The sequence below is a fragment of the Lontra canadensis genome, unplaced genomic scaffold (genome assembly GCF_010015895.1).
Source record: "Lontra canadensis isolate GAN:19392208 unplaced genomic scaffold, GSC_riverotter_1.0 scaffold2, whole genome shotgun sequence".
NCBI lineage: Eukaryota > Metazoa > Chordata > Mammalia > Carnivora > Mustelidae > Lontra > Lontra canadensis.
In genome coordinates, this window is record NW_022630996.1 from 66,847,569 (window position 1) to 66,873,039 (window position 25,471).

At 40.3% G+C, this 25,471-nt stretch overlaps 1 long non-coding RNA gene across 1 annotated transcript in view; it reads right to left on the reverse strand.

The window, feature by feature from the left end:
* Positions 1-4,942: 4,942 nt before the first annotated feature.
* The window catches only part of LOC116878364, a 118,202-nt gene continuing 97,673 nt past the window's right edge, over positions 4,943-25,471 (reverse strand). Inside the window, exons 2-3 of the long non-coding RNA XR_004384837.1 lie at positions 6,338-6,397; positions 4,943-5,040 (exon numbers count right to left, since the gene is read on the reverse strand). This is a non-coding gene — a long non-coding RNA (uncharacterized LOC116878364). The remainder of the gene's footprint in view (positions 5,041-6,337; positions 6,398-25,471) is intronic.

Below are 25,471 nucleotides of genomic sequence, written 5' to 3' on the forward strand. Positions count from 1 at the left end.
AGATGAAATCTAAAACCATCAGAATCACTTCATTCCATTCCAAAATAGCATTTGTACATGTGTACGTGTGTATGCATCCCCACATCTTTTAACGGGCATACATTTGAATTGACATACAGAACTATTACTCTTGATTCTTTGAAATCCCATCAAATAAAACTGCAATTACATTAAAAAGTCAATATTGGGGGCATCAAATTTCTCTGATATCGAAAAAATGAAGAAAACTTGTTCTGATTTGTCAAAAAAAAAAGATTACAAGAATAGCATAGGACAGGAGCTGGTTACCAGAAAATGACTGCTCAGTGGTCCATGGAAAGCCTTCTTTCCCCTATTTATATCATACGATATTCCTGGCAGAATCCTCCTTTGGCAGGAAATAGAGGATTATAAGTGTGTGGACTTCAAACTACCTTCTTTCTCCTTGAACAGTTATTTTCACCATAATTCATCTCTCAGGTGGTATCCTCAACCTTAATACTTTACTTCTAGCTTTATGTGCATGGTGTTAAAAGAAAGTAGCTAAAATTGTGTGAAAACGAGAAGAGCATTTTCTTCTCTCTTTTTTTTTAAAGATCTTATTTATTGATTTGTCAGAGAGAGAGCGCGCAAGCAGGGGGAGCAGCAGGCAGAGGGAGAAGCAGGCACCTCGCTGAGAAAGGAGCTCCATGCAGGAGCGGGTCACTACCTGAACCGAAGGCAGATGCTTAACTGACTAAACCACCCGACAACCAGAGAAGAGCATCTTCTGAAATCGAATTATTTTAGGGTCAAATATGGAATTTTTTTTTAACATTAAGGATAGGTATTTCTATTCAGAGCTTCATCTTGCCATATTTCAGAAAAGGATTTTTTTTTTTTTTTTTAGCCCTGGACTGCTGTTGGGATTCAGAGGTATTTGATTTGTTTGTTTTGTTTTGTTTCATTAACATATAATGTATTACTTGTTTCAGGGGTACAGGTCTGTAAATCATCAGTCTTACACAATTCACAGCGCTCACCATAGCACATACCCTCCCAGTGTCCATCCCCCAGCTACCCCATCTCTCCACCCCCTTCCCCTCCAGCAACTCTCAGTTTGTTTCCTGAGATTGAGAGTCTTTTATGGCTTGTGTCCCTCTCTGGTTTCATCTTGTTTCACTTGTCCCTCCCTTTCCCTGTGATCCTGTTTTGGTTCTCAAATTCCTTATAGCAGCTAAATCATATGATAATTGTCTTTCTCTGATTTACTTATTTCACTTAGCATAATACCCTCTAGTTCAAAGGTATTTAAAAATTGGGTTTGCCCCTTCAAGTTAAAAAGGCCAAGTGTGTCTGCCATGAAGTCATTAAGGCTGATCAATATTGCAATGCCAGGAAAAGTAGGCCTGGACAGTGACACCCCCTCAAGAAGGAGGGATGAGCTGGAGACGAGTCAGCTGTAAAGCATGAAGATCGAGGTTCATCAGAAGCAGCAGAAACTAAAGTGGGTGAGAACCAATCACTTGGCTATCAAGAGACACAGATTTTTTTGTTTGTTTTATGTGGAAGCTTCCAAGAAATTAGAAAGCCAAGCAGGTACAGTAAAATAGCTGCACTAGAAAGAAAATGATAACTACTGTTCACACAAATCACATATTGTTCTTTGGCCGCAGTCCTCCTTGGTGCTTGAGGTAAGTGTGGTGGCTTATTTTTTTATTTCTGATTCTGTAACTGAAATAGAAAGATACAAAAGGCTGTGCAACATGGATGCCCCCTCTCTCTCCATACCCACACCTCAACGTGCATTCACAGCTACAACTCCTTCCTGCTGTGCTCTCAGTGCTGTCAAGGAGCCTCTTCAATGGTTAAAAATAAAACAGAATAGTTGCGATGAATCAAGATACAAAAACTAGCTAACTTAGACCCTCATGAACAACTCAAAACCTGGTGCTTTCTAGGCTTTATATCTACCCCGTGTTCTTGGCAAACACACGTTTATTAGCTTACCTTTCCTTGAATAACCATAAGAAGTCTTAAAATCCTGATAACATTTTCTGGGAATTATAACACTTTCCAGTTGTAAGGACCTATTTTATATTTTTATTTTAGCCAGAGGCTTCCATTGAGGTTAAACAATAACTTTGTTGTTTAACCCTTAAACTGTCCCTGCTCCCCTTCCCCCAGGGGACTTAAAAACAAGACCCGGAAACCAGTTCCAGGTGTGGAGGTCAAGAAAAACAAGGCTGTACCCACCTCGAGTCTAGCCCTGACATAAGTACAGCCATCTTGGCAGAGCAAAAGCTGGCACCTTGCACTGTAAGAGTGGGTTAGCATAAGAATGGCCATCCTGAAGGCCGTGGAGCCATTTTACTGAGCGTCCCTAACCAGCCCACACGTGGGTGACTTGAGATAAGAGGAACTAGCTAAAACCTGAAAAAACAACTTAATCGTATACCACCAGGGCAGTTAGGTGGTGGTGCCACAGGGACCACATGTTAAAGAAAAACAAATGGTTAACTTGCAGAGATCACAATCCTGCAAGACAGGAATCTCCCTTGGTTTGCAAATGTCCTGGTGATTTACAACAAAGAAGCTGTCTTCTCAATAGCTCAATTTCCCGGGACAAATGGCTCAGTTCCTTGAGGCCTGGTGTCACTCTCCCCACCATAAAACTGAAGGAGGCTGAGGCAGAAGGAAATGTAAATAAAGTTAAATTTCTCATAAACCTAAATCTCACTTAACTGCCAGGACGGCGCCAGGGTGATGCCGGGGGCAAAAAGTTAAACAAAATTAAACTGTCAAAGTGTGGCGCAAGATATGTATGTAGCTATGAAAACATGCCTTGAAAATGCTATATAAACCCTTGGCTCTGACAACTCGGGGTCCTTGCTGAAACCCGCTGCGCCGGGCAGATACTTGGACCCCAGCTAGCTGGAAATAAACCTCGCTGTGTGACTTGCATTATCGAGAGTGTTCTCTGTCTAACTGAGGGCTGGTCGACTCCGTACCCTAACACCTGTATTGCATACTATTAAGCCACTGCTATTGGTAGCAATGGAAATTTTGCATTTTCATAAAAAATATTTTCATAACAGCAAGTCCTTACTCCCTACAGTCATATTTGATTTCTAGAAACTGACACCTGTAATGAAATAAATTACATCTGATAATGGTATCACAACCCATTGGTGCACATGCTCAAAAGCTGGGTGAAGACCTCAAGCCAATGGCCTGTGTGACTGGTGGTGCTCTGAAGGGGATCATCAGAGTCACATTCTACCTGTACCAGCAACTCAACCTGCATTTGCAGTAGCAATTGCCCTCCCCACTTTACCATCGTAAAGAAGTGTGTTTAAAATGGGGCACCTGGGTGGCTCAGTGGGTTGAGGCCTCTGCCTTCGGCTCAGGTTACAATCTCAGGGTCCTGGGATGGAGCCCCATATCAGGCTCTCTGCTCAGCAGGGAGCCTGCTTCCCCCTTTCTCTCTGCCTGCCTTTCTGCCTACTTGTGCTCTCTCTGTCAAATAAATTAAAAAAAAAATTTTTTTAAGTTAATTAAAAAAAAAAAAAAAAGAAGGGTCGCCTGGATGGCTCAGTGGGTTAAAGCCTCTGCCTTCAACTCAGGTCAGGATCCCAGAGTCCTGGGATATAGCCCCGAATCAGGCTCTCTGCTCAGCAGGGAGCCTGCTTCCTCTTCTCTCTCTGCCTGCCTCTCTGCCTACTTGTGATCTCTGTCTGTCAAATAAATAAATAAAATCTTTAAAAAAAAAAAAAGTGTGTTCAAATGGTTTTGAAATCAACCATGGAAAATACTACTTTGCAGAGTCCCTGTTCATAGGTATATTTCCAAACATTATTATTGAGGTAAATGAATGATCTCTCTCAGAGAATCCTGCTTTTACCTTCATTCATAGACATTTAAAATACTGTCATTGCAGCACCTCTTCTACAAGTTTGACTTGAAACCTTGGTAGTCATGCCAAGATCTAGCAATCAAGCATTCAGACTACAGGCAATGATGCATATACAGGGGCACCTGGGTGGCTCAGTTGGTTAAACATCTGCTTTTGGCTCAGGTCATGATCCCAGAGTCCTGGGATCAAGCCCCACATCAGGGCTCTTTGCTCAGCAGGGAGCCTGCTTCTCCCTCTGCCGGTCAGCCCCTCCCCTGACAAATAAATAAAAATTTTAATATATATTGCATATACAGGTTTTCTGGGGCTCCATGGATTTAATAATTCTGATAATTTGTTCTGATTCATTTTGTTGCTGTTTTACCTTCTAGTTCTATGGACTTTTTGTTGATTTCTGCTCAGAGCAAACTGCTTTTTTGTTAGATATCTTAGCTCTACATCTTCTATGATTTAATATACTAGTTTCTCTTGGTTGTCTGAGCCCTGCAATTTATCAGCATTTTGAGGCTTTTTTTTTTTTTTTTAAATCCCAAAAGGACCAAAAGAGATCCAACTCATCCATTATTAGAGGTTTCTGGATTACATCCCTCTGCTCAGCTCAAGATTAGGCATTTCCTTCTGAACTACTTGGTCTACAATATCTTGAGGGAAACTAGGACCATAATTTTACCAACTTATTTTCTCAACTGGATGCATGTTCATTGACTGATTCTTTACCTTCAACTTAGCCATAAATTAACAGTCCTGCCTCCAAAGTCAGTGATGCAATTTTTGTGTACACTGCGTTAAAATGAGGCACTTTCCAGATCTGTGCTGAGTGCTTAACACACCTCATTATATGATCTGATCATAGACCATCTCCAGAATCCACCCGTCAGTGCCCTCCTACTGTGTTATGCTCCAAATCTCTGCAGCCACTTTTCTTTCCTTTAACAAAGAAATTTCATTCCTGCTCTAGAGTCCCTACAGCTGCTGTTTCTAGAAATCTCTGCTCCAAAATTTTCCTGACCTGCACCTTCCTACAGTTTAAGCCTCAGATGAAATGTCAATGGTGTCTTACCTGATTTATCATTCAGAACGAGTATCCCCATCTCTTCACACACACACCACACAAACAAGGAAGTTTCCAGGTGGTTCCCAAGGAGGAGGCAAGAATGACTAGCAGCCTAAGCAGATAAACAGGCCATTACTTTGTACGGTCAAAGCTCTGAAAGTCTAACTTTTTCAGAGTTTCAGAAGTTGATATAAGGTTAAAGTCTTAGCTTTTGCATGATATAGTTCTGAAGTGCCTTCTGTAACAGAATGATAATCCATACTATTTTCATGAAGAGGCCATTTGGTTTCATTTTAATTGTTTGCAAAACAGCACTCTGTATGAGAACTTGCAGGAGATGAAGAAGAGATCTGAAACGATTTTGAAGACACCGTGCCCTGTGCTAATAAGGACACAGCAGATGCTTAATAATACTTGCTGACTGATTACACACGTAGCATATTTAAAAATGACAATGACATTCTCTGACAGGTTATACAAGTCAACACTGTGGTATGAAATGAGGACTGCGGAAATGAGGTACGACGACAGAATCTCCCTCCCACTCCACTGCTACCAAGAGTAAGTCATTCTGAAGTCATTCCTTTCCTTTTTCATGAGGGAGCTCTTCCTAAAAGGCAAGAACTTCAGGAGATTGTAGCAAATCCCTACTGGGTTATATATTCAGGCTCTCTTGGGCAAGAAATCCACCCCCAACTTGACCCCACCAATAATGGGGCTCCTGAAGCTAACTGTCTATGTGATTTTGCCCTAACTAGGCCAGTCAGGCTTCTTCCAGGTACTTAAATTTCTAATCTAAAAGTTAAAAAACCTGAGAGTTCCGAATATTGTAAGATAAACAGTGGAGTTCTACTTCTGTCCAATATAGGAGCCACTAGCTGCAAGATGTTACTTAAAATTAAAATTCAATTGCAATTATTAAAATCAAAAATTCATTTCCTCAGTTGCGTTAACCACATTTCAAGTGCTCAGTATTATAGGCCATCTCCATCACAGACAATTCTATTAGACAATTCTATTAGCTCTAGAAGAAGACTCAACAAAGACCATCTTACAGACCAAATCTTTTTGTATAAACCATAAGTTTTTTTTTCATTTTAAAATGGTTTAAAAAAATTTTATAAGAATATTTTCAGACATGTGAAAATTATGTGAAATTCAAATATCAGAGTTCACAAGTAGTTTTATTGAAACAGAACCATGCACATTCATTTACATATTACAGATGGCTGCCTTCATGCTACAGTGGCAGAATTAAGTGTGTGCAACAGAGATCAGATGACCAGCAAAGTCTAAAATATTTATTATCTTGACCTTTATAGAAAAAGTTTGCTAACTCCTGCTCTAGAGAGACGTGCTAAGGTCTCAAAGCATTCTGAGAATTTACGAAATGACCACATAGTACTTACACTGGCGTGCTAACGACTTTCAGATCTGTGGGAAGGTTTTTTCATTACTGTGATGGAGACCTGAAAGGAGAAGGACAACTGTTAAAAAGTGGTGTTGGAGGGAATAAAAGGGAAAAATGTCTTCTTCCCCAATATCAACAGGTGCTAGGGCATCGTCATATTACTGTGCTTCCTTCAGTGTATCCAAGCCCCCCACTGTCTAAAAAGGAATGGAAAAAAAAAGAAGCCCTCCCCTTTCCCTGATCTAAACCAGGGACTACTAGATCTCCCTTATGAGAATCCTGCTAAATTCCCTTTAAGTGAACACAGCACCAACTCTCCCCGCAGCCTCACAGCTAGACATGCAGGCCAGAGCTGATGGGCATAATTAGGCTTCAAACCAGATGTAAGTGCAATCAGGGTGGAAAATACACCACAGCATCCTTGGTGAACTGTGAACTCCTCCCTACACCAAAAGGAGGCACACCAGTTTTGTGTGAGTGTTTCTTGAAAAGATGTCATTACATCAGGGTAATCACAAGTCAAGAAATGTCCAGGGTCATGCACCTTGTATGAGTTCTACTTCACTGGGCCTTGCCATAAATTGACAGAAGAAAAAGAATCCCAGGCAGAAGAATACAAGAGATCAAGACACAATTCCTGAAATGGGTACAGATATGAAAGTGTCCAGGGGCTCAGAAGAAAGGCTGAGCTTCACGGAAATTCTGGGTCACTTGCTGTGACAAGTAATTCTCAACTCAGGACTCACAATAGGAGACCCCGGAGATTCTTCTCTCTAATAATGAGCTGACAAATCACATTTCATTTTCTCAAGGAGGTGCCAGGTAATCATTTTGCCTCTGGCTCTAATATAATCACTATGGGAAAGTGGGTTAGAGCACCAGCATGACATCAGATGACCTGAATTTGAATCCTGTCCCCACCACTTAGTAGCGGCCTCATTTATCTCAATTGTAAAATGAGATACCTATTTATGAGTTTGTTTGGATGAATGACCAAGATATAGTTCAAGTGAAAGTGCTTACCACTGAAATAGGCAAGAGCAGTAAATATGGATGCTTATTTGGAAGATATCGCTAATGGCCTAGCCAATGCCAATCACTGCCACCACCCTCTTTGCAGATTCCTGAGAATATTCAGTCACTGTCTAGTTCTAAGCAATAGGTCATGATCTGTTTAAATCCAGTTTGACACCCTTGTGCCCCACTTTCCTAGCCCCCCTTGCAGTAGGGCTTGTCAGGTGTCCATTCCAATTCTAGCCAATGAGAGCTTACTAAAAGGTGCCCAGATGAAGGATGGGATGGGGGTGGGGAGAGGTAGGTCTGGGAAAGCTTTGGTTTTCTCAGATGGAGAGGGGCACAAATGAAGTAACACATATGAAGAAAAGGCCACAAGAATTTCAGAGCTACCACAATAACACCCCACAGCCACTAGACCAATAACCAATATTCCAGACTCCCCATGCGGTGAGAAAAATAAACCCTACCTATTGGGCATCTTCTAACGTTCACCTTTTCTTAAAAATAGATTAGATAAAGGCACCCAAGGCACCCTGATTAATTTTTTTTTAATTTCCCTAGAAATTTGTCAGTCACCATATGGAAACAGGAAAAGAAGTGGAAAGTGTCAACTAGGGTTTCTGTCCCTTGAGATTACCTCCTAGGGAGTGTGTCTAAGTCCTGATCCTCTCCTACTCCATTAGCAATCTACAATGCCATGGAGAGGTCATCATGGATACCACAAGTAGCCACACTTCCCTCTGGCTGAAACCATCTAATGCTCCTGGGAGACAGACACAAGGACAATAAAAAGTAGCTGACACTTTTCGAGTACTTACCATATGCAAGGGACTGTTCTAAGACTGTTATACATATTGACTCACCTAACACAATTATCCACTGACATCAGTGCAATTATTAAATCTCATTTTAGAAAATGGAGACACTGAGGCACAGAAGAGTTGAGTGACGTGCCTAAGGGACCACAGCCAAAAGATGATGGAACCAGGATCCAGACTCAAGCAATATTTAAACAGTACATGTTAGCACCTCTCCCTCTGAGGTGGCAATAAGCCTGAGGTTCAGCAAGGTAAGGAGTTAGAAGGATCTGGTGAACTGATCTGGCAGACCTTTGGAAAACACCCATCTCTTATTTTGCCGAATCATCTTTATCAAGCTCTGATGAAGAGATGAACCTAAGGGGAAAGGAAGTCCCTAGAAGAGAGCTATAAACGTAGCAATCCAGAATTTCGTTGGTAGGATGCCAATAATCCCCTCCTGTATCAGTGCTCAGGGTGTCGGGATGTAGCATGTACTCTCCCATCACCCTTGACCCCGACACCAAGGTGACATTTGTCCAGCATAATATCCATGCATCATCTCAGCACCTAACCTGGGGAACTGCCCTCGGGCTTCTAAAGCAACAGTCTCGAGGAAGGCTCATCTAAAACTCGTATAATTTGACAAAGGCCTATTACCGGGAAGCAGAGACACAATGCTTGTTTTGAGCTAAGCTGTCCTGTTTGGGGTGACTAACTCAGCTGAACAAGACAACTGTAACATTTTCTTTTCATATCATACCTGAAGTGCATTATGTATAATTTCATTTTAAGAGAAAGGAATAGTTTAAATGACCAGTAAAAGCACCTTTTGTTTCTACTGGTTCTGTTTCTACTGTCGCATTTCTTATAGAACCCGAATTCATGTTTGCTTATGTACTCATTTGTTTAAGATACAAATGACTGAGTTCTTGCAATGTGACAGGCAAAATGCAAAATCATATTAACAAAGCAAGAGATGGGCCCCATATCCCTTCTATTTCTTTCTGGAGGTTTTAGGAGTGGAAACTATATTTCATGCTGGTACATTCATGTATCTTTTATTTGCCTGTACCCATGAAACAGAACCTTGAATTCTGATAAGCATGATGGTAGCAGAGTACAGATAGGCAGCTCTTCTGGAGAGGGTCTATTTGGAAAGTGATTAGCATTTGAATTGAGAAATGATTGATGACTGAGGACAATAAAATGTTTAAGGCAGGGGTTCCAAAAAAGGAAGCCTGACTTTTAAAGCATTTGATAAATGCCTGACAGATTTTACCTCACAGATCCATTCTTTGTTATTCTAAAACATCTATTCCTTCCATGATTCCATGCCATCCTAAGACAGTCTACTGCCCCCAGGGATGGATGGACACACACACACACACACACACACACCCTCAAACACTAACTGTCACCATCCATCCTCTCCCCTTCCCTAAAAAACGTAGATTTAGGAAATTAAAAATTCTTTTCTCCTCACATACACACACAAAACAAGTCTGCTGAATTTACATCATCACGAAATTGCCTGTTTTGATGGGTGGTAATTGTTAAGGAAACGGTCTGTCTGTATTTTATTGATCATCTTAAAGGAGTCCAGGAACCTACAGAATTTAGCTACTTTTTCAGGAACAGAAATAGGTCCTAATTTTGCAAATTATAAAAGGCCACATGAGGGCTATTTTTAAGGGGAAAAAAACCATATTGCATACCTTTTAAAAAGGGAGACACCATCCAAGGCTACATTTAAACTAGATAAAAACAGAGAAATGAAACTCAGATTACCTTTTTTAAAAGAGAGAGAGCACAAGCAGGGAGAGTGGCAGAGAGAGAGGGAGAAGCAGACTCCCCGTTGAACAGGAACCCAAGAAATAGACCTTAATGCCACGATCCCATGATCCCTTGATCGTGACCTGAGTCAAAGGTAGATGCTTAACCTCCTGAGCCACCCAGGAAGCTTATCCTCCTTTCATTGATATCAAGAAAAGGAAAGGAGTCTAGGGCCACAAAGAGCACAATTACCACAATTAGCCTGGAAGGATGACACAAAATGAGGTGTGAAGAGACCATTTGGTAAGTCAGAACACAAGTTTATCTTTAATCTGGGATGGACGTGGACGTTGTCTTCACCGCAGCTCTGTGACCCTTACTTGGTCGGAAAGCTTTACGATCAGGGATCACTTCCTGGAATGACAATGTAAACTGTTTTTTATATCAACTCATTAGATTCTCTCCAGCCCTGATGGAAATGAAGGAGGCAATTCAGGAAGAAAGCTATAGGTGGTTACACGGTTCACCTCTCCTCTAGATTTACAACAATTGCTTTGTGTTTAGGCTTTCAACCCCTTTGGCACTGCCACTTGCCAGAAATCCTTAATAAAGCTGAAGAGAAGCAAAACTGTCAGCTGCAATAGAAGGCCACAACAGATGAATAATATATTTCCAAATTAATTGAGTATGAACAGTTGGCCATGTCTGCCAGGTTTATTTTATTGTATGATTTGCAGGCTAATAATGAAGACTGAGTTCTTAATTATAAGATTTGCATTCCTCCACTCCATCATAAAGGCTCATACAAAAGCTGTTTTTTCCTTTAATGAAATGAGGATTTGAATGCATGATGGGGAAGGGATGAGGTTGGCAAACCTAAAGATTTCCTAACTAGAATTTAAGGTCTAGAGGTCCATCTCAAGTTACCAAAGTGATCAGTAATAAAATTCAGCTCCTGGTCTCACAGTTCTAGACATTCCATTTTTTGCACTATGGGCAGGAAAGAAAATGTGGTATACTTTTTTTTTTTTTTTTTAAATATATGAAGAAACCCATGTTGGAAGAAGATGATGGAGTAGGAGGGACCTAAGCTCACCGTGTCCCTTTAATACAACGAGATAACAGCCACATCAGTGTAAATAACCCAGAAAACAACCCAAAGACTACCAGAACAGACTCTCTGCAGCTAAATGGAGAGAAGAGGCCACATCCAAGAAGGTAGGAAGGGCAAAAAAGGTCAGGACATAAAGGGACCTGTGGGATCGTCCACGGGAGGGAGGGACACCACAGGAGTCAAGAAAGAAAAGAAATAGACATTAATGCCACGTATGCAAGGCATGGGGAATCTCCACAACATTTGGCTTTGAAAACCCGTGGGGCATAACTTCAAGAGTTCTTATAGTCAGCAGGTCTACACACCTGGAACTTTGAAAATCAGCAGGCTTGGTTCTGGGAAAGCCAGGAGAGTGACAGGAAACTGAGACCTTGCCCTTAAAGAGGCAGACCTGCAGACAAGCAGTGGTTTGAAAAATGCCTGAGGTGCCTCAAAAGGAGATTTGTTTACCAATCTCAGAGTCCGTGCTGGAGGGGAAGGGATCCCTAGGAAAGTTCTCCAGGAACAAAAGAGCTGGCCGGTGCCATTTCCCTCTCCCAGCCCCCAGCCTGGACACATGGACGCACCTTCAGGAACCAGGACAGGACCAACCCTCACTACTTAACTTGCTAACAGCACACCCCACCACGCATTCTCCAGCAGACACGCCCCCCTCCAGCCAGACCTCAGCTCCTCTCCCACCCCACAACTGTGCAAACCTTGCTAACCACCTGTGCCCTGCCTCAGCCTCCTCTCACACACCTGCCTCCTCCAACATCTTTGTGATGCGGCCAAAGTGTTTCTAAGAGGAAAGTTTACAGCAAACCAGCCTCCCTGAAGAAGCAAGAAAAATCTTACATAAACAACCTTACTCTAAAGGAGCTAGAGAAACAACAACAAATAAACCCAAATCCAGTAGAAGGAAGGAACTAATAAACATTAGAGCGGAAATAAACAAAGTAGGAAATTTAAAAAAAAAAAAAAAAAAAAAAAAAAAGAAGATGCAATGAAGCCAGGTGCTGGTTCTTTGAAAAGATCCACAAAACTGATCAATTTTTAGCCAAATTCATCAAAAAGAGAGAGGCAATGCAAATAAACAAAATCAGAAATGAAAGAGGGAAAAAAACAACCAACACCACAGAAATACAAAAGATTGTAAGAGAATATTGTGAAAAATTATATGCCAACAAGTTGTACAACCTAGAAGAAAGGATAAATTCCTAGAAACATACACCTTCCCCAAACTGAGTCAGAAAGAAATAGAAAATCTGAAAATACTGATTACCAGCAACAAAATTGAACCACTAATCAAAAAACTCCCAACAAAAAGTCCCTGGCTTCTCAGGTGAATTCTACCAAACATTTAAATAGTTAATACCTATTCTTCTCAAACTCCTCTAAAAAAGATAGAAGAGGGGAAAAAAGCTTCCAAAATCATTTTACAAGTCCAGCATTACCCTGATACCAAAACTACATAAAGACACTATGACAAAAAAAAGAGAGAGCACTGTAGGACAATACCTCTGATGAACATAGATACAAAAATCCTCAATAAAATATTAGCAAACCAAACAGAACAATACATTTAAAAACATCATTCATGAAGATCAAGTGAGGTTTATTCCTGGGATGCAACATTGGTTCAGTATTTGCAAATCAATCAACAGGATACCTTGCATAAAAAGAGAAAGAGCAACAACCATATGATCATCTCAAGATGCAGAAAAAGGATGTGATGAAGTACAACATCCATTCACATTCAACAAATTAGGTTTTGAGAGAACATATATGAAACTTACAGCTAACATCATACTCAATGGGGAAAACCTGACAGCTCCGACAACAAAAAGAAATAAAAAGCATCCAAAATGGTAATGAAGAAGTAAAATTTCCACTATTTGCACATTACATAATACTCTATATAGAAAACACTACAGACTCCACCAAAAACCTACTAGAACTAATGAATGAATTCAGTGAGGTCCCAGGATACAAAATCAATACACAGCAAGTCATTGCATTTTTATGCACCAATAATTAAGTAGCAGAAAGAGAAACTAAGAAAGCAGCCCCACTTATAATTGTACCAAAAATAGTAAAATACCCAGGAATAAAATTACCAAGGAGGCTAAAGACCTGTACTCTGAAAACTATAAAACACCAAAGAAAGAAACTGAAGATAACACAAATGGAAAGATATTCCATGCTGATGGACTGGAAGAACAAGTATTGTTAACATGTCCACACTTCCCAAAGCAATCCACAGATCTGATGCAATTCCTATCAAAACACCAACAGCCTTTTTCATAAATTTAGAACAAATAATCCAAAAGTTTGCCTGGAAATATGAAACAACCCAAATAGCCAAAGTAGTCTTGAAAAAGAACAAAAAAGTATAGGTATCACAACCCAAGATTTTAAGATATACAGCAAAGCTGTAGTATCCACAACAATATGTTTGGGGCACAAAAATCAACACATAGATCAACAGACTAGAAAACTCAGAAATAAACCCAAAATTATATGGTCAAATAATCTTCAACAAAGGAGGCAAGAATATGCAATGGGGAAAAAACAGCCTCTTCAACAAATGGTGTTGAGAAAACCAGACAGCTATATGTGAAAGAGTGAAACTGGACCACTTTCTTACACCATACACAAAAATAAATTCAAAATGGAGTAAGGACTTAAATGTGAGAGTGGAAACCATAAAAATCCTAGAAGAGAGCACAGGCAGTAATGTCTCTGACATCAGCCACGGCAACATTTTTCTAGATATGTGACCTGAGGCAAGGAAACAAAAGCAAAAATAAACTATGAGAACTACATCAAAATAAAAAGCTTCTGTACAGCAAAGGACACAATCAATAAAACTAAAAGACAAATTATTGAATGGGAGAGGATATTTTCCAATGACATATCCCATAAAGGGTTAGTATCCAAAATATATAAAGAACTTATACAACTCAACACCAAAAAAACAAATAATCCAATTAAAATGTGCACAGAAGACATGAACAGACTTTTCTCCAAAGAACACACCCAGACGGCCCACATGAAAAGATGCTCAACATTACTCATCATCAGGGAAATCAAAATCACAATGAGATATCACCTCACACCTGTCAGAATGGGTAAAATCAAAAACACAAGAAACAACAAATACTGACAGGTTGAGGAGAGAAAGGAACCTTCATGCACTGTTGGTGGAGAAGCAAACTGGTGCTGCCACTGTGGAAGACAGTATGGAGGGTCCTCAAAAAATTAAAAATAGAGCTACCCTATGATCCAACAATTCCACTACCAGCTATTTACCCAAAGAATACAAAAACAGTAATTGGAAAAGATGTATACACCCCTATGTTTATTGCAGCATTATTTACAGTAGCCAAATTATGGGAGCAGCACAAGTGTCCACTGATAAATGTATGGATAAAGAAGATGTGGTATATATACACGATGGGATATTATTATAGCATAAAACGTCTGAAACATGGATGGATCTAGAGAGTATAATGCTAAGTGAAATAAGTCAGCCAGAGAAAGACAGATATCATATAATTTCACTCACATGTGGAATTTAAGAAACAAAACAAATGAACAAGTAATTTTAAAAAAGAGAGCCAAACCAAAAAACAGACTCTTAACTACAAACTGATGGTTACTGGAGGGGAGGTAGGTGGGGGAATGGGTGAAAGAGGTGAAGGGGATTAAGGAAATATTTATTACGATGAGCACATGTAGAATTGTTGAGTCACCATATTGCACATCCAAGACTAATATAACACTATTCATTAACTACACTGGAATTAAAATATAAGGAAAGAAATCTATGCTATCTTGTCATCACTTGAGATAGGCACTGAGTCATTTTATGATATGGATTTTAGTTTGAGTTACACCCCAAATGGAAGCGATTCGTCAATTAGGAGGTGACAGGATGAGAACAAGGGATACTTCCCAAACTCCAGAACAAAATGGACCTAACAGGTTCATAGCTAAAGAGAATTCCGAGTGCTAATCTTGAAAGCCCGTTGATGAAACATGCTGAGCAACAGCATACACCTCCACTCATCAGCGCTGATTCAGTGGGGCACAAGCTACAGCCTGACACAAATGTGTGGGGTAGACCAGTTGTGGTAAACCAAAGTAAATATTGGCTACTGCCAATATTTTAGAAAGAAACAAAGGGAAAGAAGACACAACTTGCTCCTGGCAAGTGGATTTCTTTGGGACAGAGAACTGGAGAGAGACCACCACACAAAAAGGTTCTTGAGGAGAGAAGAAATTGGAGTTTGTGAAAGGCCTGGATTTTAAAATTTAGGTACTGATTAAAGAGAAAAGTTGAGTGGAGAGCGAGAATCCATATCCTTCAAAGTGACTGAGAAACAAGAAGATTGGACTATGCATTCAGTGGTTCTCAAACATGAACATGCATCAGAATCTCTGGGCCCCTCTATTAGGAGGCCCAAGAGGAGGCTCAAGGGTGCACATACCTAACAATTTTCCAGGTGATGCTCAAGCCACTGGTCTGAAAGCCACACTCTGTGAGAACCACTGACCTACATCAGGGTTTCTCAGTCTCAGCGTTACTGACATTTGGGGTCCAGATAAGTCTTGTTGTGGGGGACTGTCCTGTGCATTGTAGGGTGTTCACCAGCATCTCTGGTCTTTACCCACTAGTTGCTAGTAGAAACCCCCACACATGTGATAGCCAAAATGTCTCCAAACATTGTCAAATGTCCCACAGGGGGAAACCTGCCCATTGAGAACCACTGATCCATACAGATCACAAAAGAATAACTTTTTTTTAATCTCTGAATGCAAATTTTTCTAATTATTTTAAAGTGAGGAGGTTTACCTTGCTCTAATTTTTATTTTTCTAAAAATCTATTTGGTAATTGTAAATAATCCTTTTACTTAAAGGTCAGGTGGGGAGATGGCACAAATTTTTCAGACTAAGAAAGAAAGATTGATGTCTGAGTCCTGATTTATTAGGCTACAGAGGATACAAAGCAACCTTTTGCTACTCATTCTATGACATATGATCTTTCCCTAAATCTCATTATTTGGATATGATTGAGGTGTATTCCTTAAGGTGCTTTCAAATTCAAATATTTTACCCAACCTAGTGTAATCACTATAGAATAGATTCCGGAGTTACCCTAAAGCAGGAAAATGATGCTGAACACAATCATGACAAAAGAGAATTAACATACTTTAAAAAAAATCTCAGAGGGACACCTGAATGGCTCAGTCAGTTAAGTGTCTGCCTTCAGCTCAGGTCATGATCCCAGGGTCCTGGAATCGAGTCCTATATCAGGCTCCTTGCCCAGGGGAAAGCCGCTGCTCCCCCTGCTTGTGCTCTCTCTCTCTCTCTCTGACAAATAAATAAATAAAAATTTTTAAAAATAATAATAATAAATCCCAGAATGAAAGAATATCAAAGGCAGGTTAAATGTTTAGGGAAGAAATAAGGCACACTGACACTAATAGCAAATATAATGCAACAGTTCATACACAAAACTCTTTAAAAAATAAATCAAGTGTAACCGTAAGTCTTTGGGGTAGAGACATTACTAAACACATAAAAAACTCCAAATCAACTGCCCTAGAGTAATGCAGTGTACAAGTATTTCTTCTTTAGAGTGTATATAAATGTTGTACATTTAATATTAAATTTAACTTCAATGGTTAAAAAGATTACGGTTAAAAAGGGCACCAAAAGTCATTCCAACAGCACACAAGCCAGTGGCAAGCAAGATTTTCTCTCCATCCTTGGATCCTTCCTAGCACAAACTTCTGATTTTGTTTGGTAGAAGGAACTAATAAGGTTTGTCATTAAGTTCTGGTCTTAGCATACATATTATGCTATAGGTAACTGTTATAATTCAATATCTTTCCAATCATACCTCTTTTTTTCTTTACTTCAGAGCACTCCTATTTCATAGTTTGCTCTATTTTCTATTATTTGTTTGGTCTGCTCAGTGTAAATGAACATATTCAAGCCACACATAGAAAAGCCCAGCAAACTTATCAAGCCCAGGTTTCAAGAGATGCTCTAGATACTTGATGTGTACCTCTAAACGTAATGTGGTGAATTTTAAAGAGGAGAACTTGGGAGACAAATTTTAATTTTTTCCCCTTGTATATACAGATTGGCCACAAGGCCCAGAAAGAGTGGTAGAGTAGAAGAGTGAGCAGTATGCAGAAGAAATGTGTCAGAACCTTGAGGAAGGATAAGAAGAAAGAGGATCCACAGACCTCAATGGGCCTTGGGCTTTGGACCCCACCTAACTCACAGTCCAGTGATACGGGATTGAAAGTCAAAATATATTCACATTTATGGCTCAGAAAAATGGTTAGCAGTGTGGCAGGTGGAAATAAAGGTGGGAAGGTAGGAGGAACAGTCTTCAAACTGTGAAAGACACTTTATATATACTGTGCAACTGAATTATTTTTAAGTATCTCATTTTATTTAAAAAAAATCAAGAATTCTAAGCAGGTGTTTTATGAGATGAGCCTGGACCTAAGTGGTTCCCAGCAGCCATCAGGTCACTACATGGCTTTTCCCAGGAAAAACAGACAGTGTGTGGTAGCATTTATTTGTAACACTACTTACTAGACCAAAAGGGGATGTTGCAGCCATAGAATTTACCTCCTAATTACATACGTACCATATTCAACAAGTCCAGTGTATAGAATATTGCTTGAATGCTTTTTGGTCTTTGTGCGCAGAATGATAGTTCTAAGGGATGTTAGCAGATATTAGGTAAATAAAATAAATAAAACAATTTTATTTTCCCATGGAATTAACCGTTGGATTAAACCAATTTAAACATATTTCTTTACTGCACACGTTTCCAGACCTTTAGCATCTCAATGTTGTTTTTGACCCTTCAAAAGCAATACATGATATGTAAAAATGCCCCAGATCATTTTCTCATGAACCTCCCTTTGTTGTTGTTGTTTTTTAATTGTATTTATTTATTTGAGAGCAAGACCATGAGAGAGGGCATGGGAAGGGAGAAGACCAGAGGGAGAAGCAGACTCCCAGTAGAGCAGGGAGCCTGATGCGGGACTCGATCCCAGGACTCTGGGATCATGACCTGAGCTCAAGGCAGTCGCTTAACCAACTGAGCCACCCAGGTGTCCCATGAACCTCCCTTTGTACACAACAACGCATCTTGGGAGAGCACATACCAGCAGAACACAGCCTGGAAAACACTGAAGGGCGTATCTTTGACTGCATTTTATATTTCACTGCCATTTTCACTTTGGGGACAAAGAATGACAATAGAAGATGTAGCATTCAGTAAATATTAGCCCCTATCTTTCTTCTTTTGTCCACCTAGGATTTCATCCCTGGCCTCATCCCAATACTCTTGGGCGTACAACATTAGTGCTGAAGAAAGTGAGAATTTTGTCTGTATAAGGCTTTCTGAATTGGACCCAGAGGTTTTTAACTGCTTTAGTCAATTACTTGTTCCTCAAAGCCTGGGGCATCACACCGAAATTGTTTAATTGAGTTGAAAAAGGTTATTTACAGTATTTTCCACATAACTGACTTTTTCAGCCAACTGATTTGCATATAGGACAACATTGCTAATTTCTACTAATGACTGAAAGAACACTGGAGATTACAACTTTAAGATTTAGCAAGTACAGTAAATGAAAGCATGAAATTAAAAGCAATTAGAGCTGTCTCATCACAAAGGGACTTGATTTGTCTGTGCTTATTATTTATGGTAGTGATTTATAATATGCTATCATTTATTTTGTAACGAAACCTTCATGATGTGACATGTTACTATCAGCCTACAAGAAAGATGGACAAAGCTGCCAGAAAGTTGGTAAAGCTTGTCAGCTTTCCTGATGGACCCATTCATTCTCTCAGCGTTTGCTGTATTATGTTCCTGCCCTGTGCAAAGTACCTTTAAGCACAATTTTAATGGCTTTGGTCTATTACTATAAGACTAACAGACTTTCACTGGAACCGCAAAAGCATTGAAAATGCAGAAAAGAAAACAGAAAAAGAGCACCAATAATCCCATCTCCTAAAGATGACCACTGCTAACATTTGCTATGTCTACTTCCACTCTTTTCCTAATCACATATGTGAGGAAAATGTGAAGTATGTAAATATGTTTGCGTAACTGAGATCATATTTTATTTTTAATTTTCTGTTCTTGTTTTTCACTTAGCTGTTGATGAGGACCTACCAAATCATTCACATAACTTAATTATTGCTACATATTTAAAGTGAATCTTAAAGTCATTTATGTCAGCCCAATTAATACTTAAAAATCAGCCAGTTAGTTCTAATTATTTGAAAATAAATGAAAATCTTTCCTATAGTCTAAACTGGTTTCGCATCATTAGAAGTATGGCATGTGTGTATTTTTCTGAAGAGCTGAAATTAACTCAGTTTGGAAGACTAGGTGAATTCAACTCAAACGCAGCCTTCGTCACACTTGCTACAAACACTCTCCATGCGAGCAATGTCAGGGAAATAGGAATGAGCACTGGCTCAGTCCTTACTTCCCCTTCCCATGAAACTGGGCTTCCTCAGTCATCAGCTGCATGATAATTTCCATAGTCAATTTCAACCCACTTCTATTGCGGGGAACCTCCATTAAGAAGTTTCAGAAAAATAAGTCTTATTTCATTGTTACTATTTCTACTTCACAGGTGAATTAATTACAGCACTAAATGGCAAGTGACTTTTATAGGACTACCTAGGAATTGATTTTCTTGACACTGCTAAGGGTTCTGTGTTTTGTTTTGCTTTGTTTTTAATCCTAGATGTCCTACACACTCCGAAATGTAGACTAAAGTTGTGCCTGAAGGAAACAGATGCGGTGCAGTCATTCTCAATTGCACCTATAGCCACCACACAAGAATAATTGGCATTAATTAATGTGTTTAATGGCTTTAAGCTGACTATGCATTTGCACAACTCCCTAAAAGCTTCCTAACAGCATCCTCTGAAGTGCCCCTAACAATCTCTTAGAAAGTCCCTTAGTAGTTCTTCAGTCATCCTGCTAGAAATATTTTTTGCCCAGTGCAATGAAAGCACATTCGTGTTTCTGGAATCCACAAGTCCCATCTCTTCTATGCTCAATGCCACAAGTCACCTCAAACCTGCTCATAGTAGGTTCTCAATAAATATGCACAATCACATATTCTGAGAGGAAATTTAAATGGCTACTGAGTTCTTTTCAGCTCCAAAACTGATGATTTGCAGTCTTTTCATGTATATTCCCTGGAAAGTTGCTACAGTCTTGTAATTTCTACTGTAAATCTGAGGCATTCAGAGTTCATAAAAGAGAAGCAAGAAGTTCTTTGTTCCATTTCTTCTGGTTCATAAATTAATCTCTTTAGTGTATGTTCAGATATTCAGGCAAGTTAAATTCCTTTGTGATACCCAGGAAATAATATAATAGGGGTAATGCCGAGAGTTCCTCCTCAGGGAAGGAAAATTCGCCCTCAGTGGTCCTGCTCTGTGCCTACCTTGGGCTGGCAATTTTACACTTCCTACAGAGCCCCACAGCGACTTACAGTGGAGAGAAAGGAAAGCCCAGAGGTGTTAAGTCCAGGATCCGCCCTGACCCTTCATCTATCTGACTTCAAGCTATAGTCTGTCTACCTCAACATGGACTATTTAGCAGTCATTGCATAACCCAATAGATTCCCAGTGCCACAGTCTATGCCCCGTGACCATGAGGTCCAAGGATCTGGCCACAAAGGAGACCCAGCTGGTTCCCCCGTCCCCTAATAAGTACATTCTACAACTCATGTTGCTTTGCATGAATGCGAGGTGTAGATAAAGTCTGGAGCTTTTTCTATTCATTTGTTATTGCACCAGATAGAGTGCTAACAGCGTGGTATACTTTCGTAAAATCTCTGAAAAAATACCTTGCAGTCTTCCAAATGAAAAATACTGGGCCAGGGATCCCTAAAAGTCCCTCCACAGTATCTGATGACTCTCTCCATCAAAGAATCAGTTCAGTCCAGGAATAGGTAGGCTCAAATCCCAAGTGCCCCAATATCATCCAAGTCTATAACTGTACAGCTAGGGCAGCAAGTTTCCTAGAATCATTTATTAATTCAACATTTGAGCATCCACTTTATGCCTGGTTCAATGGTAGGCACTCTGGATATTCTGTCAGCAAACCAAGCAAAAGAAGATTCTAGCCCTGGAGGAGCTTACCTCCGGCAAGATAGCGACAAGACAATCGGAGAAAGACAACTATCATATGATCTCCCTGATATGAGGAAATGGAGATGTAAGCTGGGGGCTTTGGGAAAAGAATAAATGAAACAAGATGGGATCAGGAGAGAGACAAACCATAAGAGACTCTTAATGTCACAAAACAAACTGAGGGGGCCAGGGGGAGTGGGGTAGGGAGAGAGGGTGGTGGGGTTATGGACATTGGGGAGGGTATGTGCTATGGTGAGTGCTGTGAAGTGTGTAAACCTGGCGATTCACAGACCTGTACCCCTGGGGCTAATAATACATTATGTTTATAAAAAATTTTTAAAATAAAAAAAAAAGATAGAGACAGGAAACATAAAATACAAAAAAGAAACATATTATGCATCATATATCAGGAAGTGATAAGGGCCAGAGAGAAATATCCAGTATTACAAGAGGATTTGGGAATGTAGGGGTGGCGTAGTTTATAATTTTAAATAGGACAATTTTAAATAGGAAAGTCAAAGTAGAAACCACTGAGAAGTTGATATTTGAGCCAAGTCTTAAGTGAAGTGGTTAGCCATGGGCACCTCACAGGGGAAGAGACTTCCTAAGAGATGTACAAAAGCCTTAGGACATAAGCATGCCTGACGTATCCGAAGAGGCAGGGAGACCCATGTCGCTGGAATGGGGTGGACATGAGGTAGAGCAGAGTAAGAGAACAGAGAACACAGTATCCTAGAGCCAAGAGAAGAAAGTTTATTCACAGGAAAGAATCAATGTGTCATCTGCTTCAGAACTAATATGAGAACTGACAGCTATATTTAACAAGGCAGACATTGGTAACGCAGACGAGGGCAGTTTGGGGACAGCAGCGAGGATAAAAGCCAGAATGAAAAGAGATGGGAGGAAAGAAATTGGAAACTGAGTTTAGACAACTCTGGGTCAGAGTTTTGTTGCAAGGAAAATGGGCAATAGGTGCTGGAAGAAGCAAAGTGAAAGAAGAGGGTTGTTTTTTTTTTTTAATTTCTGTTTTTGTTGGTTTTTTTTTTTTTTTTTTTGCTTATTTTTGTTTTGCTTTGGATTTGGGATTTAATATGGTAAAAAAGGCCATGTGTTTGAACACTGATGGTAATGAACCAAGAGACCAGTAAAACAACAATGACAATAAACTAAAAATGTCAGAGAAGGACGAGAGAAGTTGTGGACGAATGTCTGTGAGTAGGTGAGAGAAGATGGGACCTGGGGTCTCCGCTCAGGGTACAGACTCACCTCCAGTCACCGCTAGGATGACAGAATGTGCACGTACACATGCTGGAAGGCTTTGAAAGGTGGTGTCATGAGAGGCTGTGGCAATCCTCTTCCAACACTCCAAATGTCTCTCTGAAAATGAAGGTGGGGATGAACGTGATAAAACTTGGCAAGGAGAGAATAGGACATTCAAGGTCATGAATTTAAAGACAGATTAGTCAGCATGATTGTGTATTTTTCCTATGCTATCTGGGTGCTGGCCTGGAGAAAGAGTTGAATTTAACCAGAGTCCTGGTTTGGAGAAGTGAGTAAAATGAAGGGACGGGACAAAAGGGAGGTGACAGCTACTGAACATGAAGGTTCAGCTGGACATGAGACAAGTCAAAGGAGCAGATCACTGGTTAATTAATTCCTCCTCTTTGACAGGTTCTGAGAGGGAAACCCAAGAGGGCATGTGTTACACTCCTGAGTAGTTACTGGGGACCCTGTACCTTTAGGCTCTGGGACCAAAGCCCTGAAGGCCTGGACTGAGCCCACACAAGCTTGCTTCTCATCCACTATGCAGTTTTGCCCCAATCACGTTATCTCCATGCACCTCTGTTCCTCCCATCTACGATTGAGAAATAATGCCTTCCTCATGCAGTACTGAGAACTTAATGAAAACATGCATAAAGACTCCAATCCTTGAGTGAAAGCATAAGTTTTATGATAAATTAAATTAAATCAAAATGCTTTTATATTTGCATTCTTTGCAAAAGAATGGTTTCCACAGTTTATACAAAAATGCTTTATCTTTATTATTTGTATACATAAATCTTACTACCAACATCGTTTCAAGTGCTTTTCCTTTAAACTTCTTTCATTTTTGCCAATTTAACATCATGCTGATGCTGAGAAGCCAAGAATCAAGTCAGAGCATAGTAGTTTCCTGCCAGATTTATTATATTAAAAAACAAAAGAAAGGGAAATACTAGTAAAAGTGAAGTACACATTTAATATTCATTTTCAAGTTCAAACCATGGCACTGGGTTTACTGTTATTATCAGCCTCATTTTACACTGAGAAAACTAAGCTCAGAAAGAGTAATTTGTCCAAAGACACATAGACTGTAAGCACTGAGTCCAGATTTGAACAGTAATACATGGTTCCAAATTACATACCTTTTCATGTCATCCTATTTCAATACAACTCATAATGTATCAAATGGATTAAAGCTAATGTGGCTCCACTTTACAAAGAACATCCCCAAAATGTAGAAACAGAGAATTCAGAAGAACCCTTACTATACTACTCAGGGAAGCTTAAATTAAGTCCCCACACAGAATGAATTCTGATGGTCTCTTTCTCCCCCCATCCCTACCTAGCTGTATCACCCATATCCTCATCACAGAGGAAGAGGGTCCCCTGTAAATGAGGGAAAAGGGAAATACTCACAGGAAGAAATTCACAAAAGAACTGACCAGTAGTAGTATGGAAAACTGGGGGATTTCATGGTGGTCGGGCCGCACTCAGGAAAGTAAACCTAGATTCTGGTAAAGGTCTGGACTCTGGCCAGCACTTAGCACTGCATGCTTAGTAAGGATCTGCTCCATGAGGGGATGTACATGTCACACTGGTGAAAAATGAATGGAAACATGGGTTCAACCTGTGACAGTGATTTGGGATGTTTCACAAATTGAATTCCATTTTGATTTTGTTTTCAACTGTTGTCTCTGAAGGATGCTTTACGTCCTTGAAGGCAAGGGCTCTGCATCCTAGACTAGTAAACAAGGGGGGCTGGAGATGTCACGCTCAGGGCCAGCCAGTTTCTCGAAGAGCTGCAGCCAAATTGTCAAGTGTTTACAGCTGGGAGAAACTTAGCTGAACCAAGCAAGGGTGGCGATCACGTAGCTTAGCCCAGCCTAGTATTTCATAGTAATTTACAAGTACTTTAATAGCGTGTCTAATGTTTGAAAACCAAAACCCCTTTCCTGAAGCAACAAGCTCTCCTTAGCAAAAGCATTCATACATCTTTCATGTATGTCAATTTCTAAATATTTTGCCCTAGAAATACAGCATTATATCTTCCTAACAAAGTGCCTTAGAAGTGGATTCTCTTTGAATGAAGCAGAAGACCCGACACAGAACAAAACCAAAGCTGTCTGAGTGCTTCTTATTGGGGCATTAAGGTAAGAGAAGAATTAAAAGGATTTGGACTGCCAGGTTGCTCCAGTTACATTCATTTTATAAAACGAGAATTTCCTTAGGAAAGGCACTGTATAAAATCATAAAATCATGGCTTTACTACGGTCCTTGTCTGTCCCAAGAGAATCTATTTGGCTTCTCTGTTCGAAGGTCCTGTAGAGCAAATTATCCCACAGTTCTCTGCAGGGGGGAAGGGACAGGGTGGGCGGGGGCTTAAACTATGCGGTTGCTTCACTGCCCCTCCATGTACACAAATACCCACCACCCCACAGGCCAGACATGGCGCCCGCCTCTCCGGGAATAGCACAGGGACTGGCTTTGTCAGCAAACACCCACTTGCAACGCTCACATCGCCCAACTAGACCGTTTTACCCAGCCGGCCCAGAAAGAGAGAGCCCAGCTTTAAGCCCAACCACATGGGCATAATTATCAACCCTTAAGAAAACCCGAAGTGAGGAATAACACACGGTTCAAAACCACCGTCTCCTCATTCTTATTAAATGCAAGGATGCTTCTCTCCGGAATTCGTGCTCCAAGCCGACAAGTGTCTTCTCAGCACATCCTTGAATTAAATCAGCACATCAGTGCAGGCAGCCCAGGCAGCCACGACGCATCGCTTTGCCATCCTCATCACATTCTCCCCCAAATATATCCCTAGTGAGGCGTGAGAGCCCCACAAAACTGCTACTGCATTCAGTGTGCAGTGCCAGTGGAGTCCCTGTCATTAAAGAGGAGGATGTTCTCATCTCTTACCAGTTCTTCTGCATCTGAGGTCCCATTCTCTGTGGAATGTCTATTATCTTGAGAGGAAAACAG